This window comes from Antechinus flavipes, chromosome 2 (assembly GCF_016432865.1).
Source record: "Antechinus flavipes isolate AdamAnt ecotype Samford, QLD, Australia chromosome 2, AdamAnt_v2, whole genome shotgun sequence".
In the NCBI taxonomy this organism is placed as follows: Eukaryota; Metazoa; Chordata; class Mammalia; order Dasyuromorphia; family Dasyuridae; genus Antechinus; species Antechinus flavipes.
The window spans coordinates 474,758,589-474,767,190 of NC_067399.1; positions in this window are offsets into that span (position 1 = coordinate 474,758,589).

Consider the following 8,602-nt stretch of genomic DNA (forward strand, 5'->3'; position numbering starts at 1 on the left):
GTAAGTTTTAGGGTGCCATTCTTTAGAATTTGTTTTAAGGAAAAATAAGGACTAAATTTTATATAAGTTTAAAAAGTAAATAGCAAGATTAATAGCTACATTTTTCTAGGGCAATAAAGGAAGGCAGTTAGTTTGGAAGTTATACCAGAGAGAAGAAAGAAAAGGTTAGGTAAATGATTTGCACTTTATAGCAATCTCTCCTTAGCCCTTTCTTGAACAATTGTTTAAATCTGAAATCTCCTATGATTCCCCCAGTTCAAAGACTTTCTCTCTCTCCCAGTTAACCCTTCTCATCTCAGATCAGATTCTTAAATACAGGGATTTTTTTTTAAAGACTGAAACTTGAATTACTTTCTGATTGCAGAAATTCATTAGCTGTGTAATCTTACACAAATTATTTTTGTCCTACTCTCCTGATTTGTAAAGAGAAAAAGAATGATACCCATCCCTGTGGATATGTGTGATACCCATCACAACAATCCCCTACAGTTGTTGTGAGGATCAAAATAATATAATGATTATAAAGTGCTTAAAACACTGGTTGACATACACTGAGTACTATATTATTATTTTGTGAGTAATCAGGGTTAAGTGACCTGTCCAAGGTCACACAGCTAGTATCAAGCATCTGAATTCAGGTATTCTATCTACTGCACTACTAGCTTCCTTATTATTTCTTTAATTGAATGTAATTGCTCCATGTTTGATAACTCTAAAAATGGGCTTAAAATGTAAAAATGATTTTTATATGGGATAATTTGGAAATGTAATTAATGTCATCTAAGATTTTTTTTTCATTTCTTAATACATGATATTGCTTATGTTATTGTTGTATTTCTAAATTCTCTTATGTGATAGAGACCATTATAACAGAAATGTTGTTGCTATTTGAGGTAAAAATTTTTGAGATAATTTACTATTATTTTGAGCTTTGATTACAGGGATAATTGTTTGGTCATAAAGTCAAAAGTAGAAAATGGCATCACCGCATTCTGGAAACTGCTAGAAGCAGATGTCTGTGCCTGGGAAAATCTTTGGGGATGATTTGGCACACTCTGTTTCTCTACTGTGCTATTTCCTTTCTGAAAAGGAAATTTCTCCACATGGTTAATCCTGAGTCTTGCTTTTAATACCCTATGACTACATAATTGCCTATCAAATAATTCCAGGCATGAGTCATAGCTGATAGATTCATGCTTGGAATTAAACAAAGCTAAAGGAGTTTTCTCCCTGTTTTGATATATGACATCGTTATAACTATGTCCCTCTTTTTCCTGTTATAGCAAGAAGTTCTGTAATTACAATACTAAATCTATTAAATATAGATTGATACTAAAACATCTCTGAGTTGCTATAATAGGATGCAAGTATGAATATCTTACAATTTTAACCAGTATTTGTGATTAAATTATAATATAGGGACAATATCCTCCTAAGGGGGAAATGATTAGAAAAAGTAATAAAGACGAAGATGCAATGTAAAATGTTTTCTAAACAAATGGAATCATAAATTTTGAGAAAGCAACAGAATTAGACTATTTTCTTTAAGAACTACATACATATGTATTGATTGGCTTCCAAATTTATGTGTCATGGAAATTCAAAGTATGTTTTAGTAATAAATTCTTAAAATGGATTAAGATTTTACATATAAATTGTATGGATAATGGTTTTTAAAAGTTAATTTTTTCCTCATTATTTAAGTATCTGCTCATTTTAAAAGGCAGAAGAGCATTTTATGGTTGAACTTTAATAAATTTCTTGATTCTTATATCAGGTACAGGATTTAGTTAAGGATGGAAACAGCAAATGATATATAAACTGAAATTCTCTAAAATTTCAAAACTGGAGAACCAATTTTAAGTGATTATACTAAATTATATTAAGTCAGAATTACTTAGGAACCTCTAGATTTAGAACCAGAGAAGCAGAACTCTCTTTAGAGGAGTGCTAAGAATAAAGTATATTGTCCAAGAAAAGATATCTAAGCCACCAGATAACTACATGAGACTTCTGGGACTCAAAAAATTTGATTAAATGAACTTATTAAATGGATATTTAATTGAGAATGGATAACCAGATTACAAAAAGATTTGATGTTAGTTAACATTGGTAATAATTATTGTATTGTTTTGCATAGCTTATGGTTAAGTTTTCTTGGTCAGCTTGGTGACATACAAATCTTTTTCAAAATTAATCCTTTTAAGCCTTCTAAGTAGTTTGATTTGTTCTTGACTTAATGTAATTATTCAATTATGAGAATTTTGAGAAAAACTTCATTGCATTGTTTGAAGTCTTTTCTGTAAGGTTGGGAAACTGAACCATTTCTATGTGCCTTTAATCAAGAATCTATATATGTAAGTTTTCCTCTTCTTTGCATTCTATAATTGTAGAGATTTGCTAAGAACACTGAAAGGTTAAGTAGCTAGTCCAGTGTCACACAGTCAGGATGTCAGATGCACATCTTGAATCCAAATCCTCCTGACTCCAACACCAGTTCACTATCCACTAGGCTAAAGCTTCTTTAACTCTAGGTTACAACCCTATATGGGGCGACATAACTGAATGTGGGGTTTGGGGGAAAATTTGGCAATGGTAAAAGGTGTAAATATTCTTCCAAAATTTAATTCTTTGTGTAAAAATAAACAGACACATCCATCTCATTAGTATATAATTTTTTCATCTTTAATAAATGGTAAAATTATATGTATATCAAAGAATTGTTTTAAAATAAATTTCTTTATTAAGAAAAATAAAAGAACTTAGGTATGCTGACAAGAAACTCATTATACAAAGATTGATTCCAGAGTTTTTGCATAATTATCAACCCGTATATCTTCTAAGGGCCCCTATCAGGTCCTTCTGACTATACCCACAACTATCAAGCTTGTGAGTGTGTACCCGACTCATCTGAAGAAAGCCCTTCTCCTGTATGGAAGTCTCCAGAAACTTTAAGGTTGATGTATGGACCCAGAAGCAGTCGTCGACATCCAGATAAGAGAGCTTTCCCAAGATTCCAGATAAGGCCGAGTATACTGTCCCAGTTTTACGGTCCCATTTTTTTTTTCCTTTTGCTTTATGCCCAGCCATCATGGCATCTTCTTCCCCTTAATTGAAGACCCCCTTCCTTGCCTTTCACCTGGAATACATTTTCTCAATAGGAACTAACCCCCTGGACAACATCTTGACCTGGCCCAAATGGCCTCTCGTAGCGTCTTGGCTTTTACTTTTATTGGCTTCTCATTTATTGACAGAAGGGTAGGAATTCTTTCAGACCCCCTCCATTTGGCCAAAAGGAGGAAATATCAAGATAGTAGGAGACACTGTTTTCCAGGGCGAAGGCTCAGCAAGCAAGCTTTGCCCTGAGCTTGCCATAACAACGATCCTTTGCACTCACCCTCTGGCAAAATCACATAATTATTGCTTTGACCAGCACCAAATGTTCTCTGAGCTGGGACAAGCACTGGACGAGCACTGAACAAGCACCCATGTTGCAGTCATGAAGCCTGCTATGAATCAAACTTGTCTCATTATTGCTGTTACCCCTCATTATCAGGACTACAACTCACTGTGTAGCCAATGCTAAAAGTATTGAGACCTCCCCACTCTGTTTCAGGGCTTCCCACCTCTAGAGGCAGGGCTCTGGTATCTGTATTATTGTTTGCAAGCCATTTCCCTCACTTTGAAATTAAATTTCTATTTGATTCCTGATCTGTCTCTAGCCTGCTCCATTTAGCTCTGGATTAGTTCAGTTCAGTTAACAGAACTCAGGTCTTCCAGTTCTAAATACATGCTTTTCCTACTATGTAGGTAAAGTAGTCCCTCTTTATCCCCACAGACACATCTCAAACCCTGCCTCAATGAGGACTCCCTATCTGATCCTATAAACTCCCTTCAAAAATCAGGATCTCCTCATCTCAAGATGCAGATTGGTAGAGCAGAAATCAGGTTGGCTTTGGAGTTGGAGCACCTGATTCAAACTTTGGTCCTATTTTACTTCTAGACCAAGGACCACGAGTTCTTAACCTAAGACCCATAACATTATTTTTAAAATAGTTTGATAATTGTTATTTCTAATTAGTTTCCTTCATAATCCTGTGTCTTTTGTGCATTTAAAAAACACTCTTATGCATGCCCATCAATTGGAGAATGGCTAAATAAATTATGGTATATAAATATTATGGAATATTATTGTTTGGTAAGAAATGACCAGCAGGATGATTTCAGAGAGGCCTGGAGAGACTTCCATGAACTGATGCTGAGTGAAATGAGCAAGACCAGGAGATCATTATATACTTCAACAACAATACTATATGATGATCAATTCTGATGGAAGTGGCCATCTTCAGCAATGAGATGAACCAAATCAGTTCCAATAGAGCAGTAATGAACTGAACCAACTACACCTAGGGAAAGACCTCTGGGGGATAACTATGAACCACTACATAGAATTCCCAATCCCTCTATTTTTTGTCCACTTGCATTTCTGATTTCCTTCACAGGCTAATTGTACACTATTTCAGAGTCCGATTCTTTTTATGCAGCAAAATAACTGTTTGGACATGTATACATATATTGTATTTAACTTACACTTTAACATACTTAACATGTATTGGTCAACCTGCCATCTAGGGGAGGGGGTGGGGGGAAGGAGGGGAAAAATTGGAACAAAAGGTTTGGCAATCGTCAATGCTGAAAAATTACCCTGCATATATCTTGTAAATAAAAAGTTATAATAAAAAAAACCACTCTTAGAAGGGGTCCATAGACTTTGCCATAAAAGAAGAGGGACAAGACAGATCTCTAAAGACAAGGTTCTCCTGTGAACTTTGTAGACTGTCCCTGATGCATGCCTTAGGGGAGAAATGGGAAATTATGAATGGCATTCCATCATTACTATGACAGTGAGTGCTCACCTGAGGAGATCATACATAGCTCCATCAAAGCATCCAGTGAGAAGCAGGCACTGTTTGCCTGCTTTGGCTTTCTATATTTCTGTAAAATAGGGACAAGCAGAAATCTGTGTGACCCATCTGTTGCTGAAAATTTCTAATCTGTTCTTTAAACACTAAAGTTGTGATACTTTGATAAGAGATCAATTCTCCAGACAAATGCCAGAACTTCTGTTTCTCACGCTGTACATCCTTATTTCACTTTTCCTCGTAATAGCATTTCCTACACTGTCCTCCTCTTCATAGCCAGACACAATCACCAAGCTTTCCCAAAGGCATGCCTTTCTTTCCCTTACAAATTAATGTAAGCAATGTACTTTTATCTGGGTCTCTGCTTGGAAGCCTTTCCCATCTAACACTAACTTCTTTTTCTCAGTCTTACCTAATATTACAACCCTTCTCATACGCAACCTACGCTCTCCTCCGCCATCTTCATTTCTCTTGTTCCCTTGTGCTAGTAACAATGACATGTTGACAAGCCCCAGCCCTGAATTACTCCCACTAATAGCCTCCTTCTCTACTTGCCGCTGGGAAAAAAAAATTGGTGGAAATTAAGAAACTGTGCTAATTGGATGCACTACAAATTCATGATCTAATTTTGACTGGAATCTCATTGCAACTAGATAAACCATCCTAATACTTTCAAATTGATTTTCTAACCCACTGTTTCATATCTTGTATCTCCTCAAACCTAACCCCTCTAACCCTCTCAAGGAGTGTCTCCCTGGATACTTCGCTGATAAAATTGAGACCTTTCACAGAATTCCCCCTTCTATACTCTTCATCTCCACATTATTTTACAATCTTCTTCCACCGAATTTTCTTTCACTCTGGTCTCAGATGAAGAGATGGCCCTTCTTGCTAAGTACAAAAAATATATGTACTCGATCTCATTTCCTCCCAATTCTCCAGCAAATTGCCCCCATTATTACCCCTCTTATTAATCTCTTGACTCCTTGACTACTGCCTACAAACATGCCTCTATTTCTCCAACCTTGGAATCATCCTTTGATCCTACCATCCCCACTAGTTATTCTATATCTTTCCTCCCTTTCCTTTACTGAGAAAGTCATCTATAAATGATACTTCTTTTTCTCTTATTCTCTTCTAAATCCTCTGCAGTCTGACTTCCACCATCATCATTCAACGGAAACTACCTCTCCAAAATTACCATTGATCTCTTGATTGCAAAATCTAATTGCCTTTTTTCAATATTGAAATTCCTTGATCTCTCCACAGTATTTGACACTGTAGATTACTATTTCTAAATATTCTCCCCTCTCTAGATTTTCATGACACTACTGAATTTCCTCTATTTGTCCCATTGCTCTTTCTCCTTTATTGGATCTTCATCCAGGTCATGCCCACTAACCGTGTCCCCCTTCCTTTGTCCTAGTCCCCCTTCTCTTTTTACTTTATACTATCCTACTTTATGATCTCATCAAATCCCACAGGCTCAGATTTCTGCCATTGATTCTACCGAGCTCCAGTCAAATATAGGCAAATGCCTCTTTGACATCTCAAACTGAATGCTCTGTAGATATCTCAAACTTAACACATCCAAAACACAACTCATATTTCCCCCCACATCCTGTTCCCCTCTTCTGAACTTTACTATTATCAAGGACACCACTATTCTCCCAGTATCTAGGTTTACATCCTTGTTGTCATGCTCAATTCTTTGTCCTTACTAACCCCATAAATTCAATCTATCACCAAATCTTGTTTCTACTTTCACAACATCTTATATCCCCTTCTCTACACTCATAGACAGTCTTAGTTCTGGCTCCTATCATTTACTGAAATAACCTTCTATGAGCTGCCTTATTTCTCTCCTCTCCAATCCATTTTCCACTCATCTGCCAAAGTGATTTTTCTAAAGTATGGGTCTGTTCCTATCACTTTCCTGCTCAGTAGGCTCCAGTATTTCCTTATTATCTTTTTTAGTCTTTAAAGTCCCGTATAAGGTGATGCCTCCCTAGCTTTCCAGACTTCTTACACTTTACAATCTAATTATACTGGTCAACTTGCTGTTCATACATGGTACCTTTATAGGCCTTTGCACTGGCTATTAACCCCATGTCTGGATTAGTCTGCCCTCATATCTCAGCCTTCTGGCTTCCCTGGATTTCTTCAAGGCTCAGCTTTCTGAAGGACACCTTTCCTCTAGGAACCAGGTTCTCTAGATTCTAATGCCTTTCCCTTTCCACTTACCCTTATCTATTCTGAATATATTCTCTATACACTCTCTCCTACTGAAACATATAGTCCCTGAAATAAGAAACTTGATCTTTGAAACCACATCCCTTACTTAGCCTAAAGACTCACCATCAAAGGGCACATAGTAAGGTTTTCTTTCATAAATGTTCACTGACTAACTAGTATGCCAAGAAAACAATACTATTCTCTCACTTCATTAATGCCCTGCCCTCCCCTGTCTATCTACCTATGCTCTTACTGTCCCCTATGAAAACTCCCTTTTATTACCATCTTCATTATTTGATGTCTCTCCCTTTCACCAAGATCCAACTTAGATGCCAACTTATAATTTTCTTGAAGCCAAATCTTGGCTCCTTTTGATTTTTGTATCCCAAGCACAGCAAACTTTGGATGAATTTAGCTGAATTTCTCTACAATGTATTTTTTGACCAGCTGCTCCATTAATCTTGTTAAATCCAATTACAGCTTCATCTCAAAAAGGTCTTACCTTTAGTTATGGCTCTTGAGGGAGATGATGGATGGAATATGTCCACAGTATTGGAATGTATAGCACAGGAGAAGCATATACAACATGGACAGGAGATAGCTAAAATGTTTATCTTGAAGAAAATGATCATGTGTCTTGGCTCTTAGAATACAACATGGTGAAGGAAAGAGGGGAAGTATTGGATTTTGAATCAGAAAATGCTGGTTCAAATCCCATTTGTATCACAAGTTATATGATCTTATGTAGCTTCAGTTTCCTCATCTGAAAAAATGAGAGGAGTTGAACCAGAGGTCCCCTAAAATCCCTTCCAACTTTGAATCTATGATCCAGTGAATACAGGATTCTCATTTTTTTTCTTTCCAGTGGCTAGAACACAATAGCATAATCATAGATCTCCTACTGAGATTTGTATTGATGAAATTCACCCCTTAAATTGCCTATTATTGTTCTATAAGAAACCATTAACAGGCTGTTTTCAGAAAGGCCTTGTCATACATTAGCTGATGCTAAGTGAAGTGAGTAGAGCCAAGAATGCATTGCACACAGCAACAAGAAGATTATGTGATGAACTCTAATGGGCTTGGCTCTTTTCAACAACGAGGCGATTCAGGTCAATTCCAATAGACCTGTGATGGAGAGAGCCATTTGCATCCAGAGAGAGGACTATGGAGACTGAATAAAGATCACAACATAGTATTTTCACCTTTTATGGTTGTTGTTTGCTCAGCTTGTTTTTTTCTTTCTAATTTTTTCCCCTTTTGATCTGATTTTTCTTGTGCAGAATGATAAATGCAGAAACATATTTAGAAGAATTGCACATTTAACCCGTATTAGATTATTTACTGTCTAGGGGAGGGAGGAGAGAGAAGGGAGGGAGAAAAATTTTTTACACAGAGTTTTGCAAGATTGAATGTTGAAAATTATCTTTGCAAGTATTTTGAAA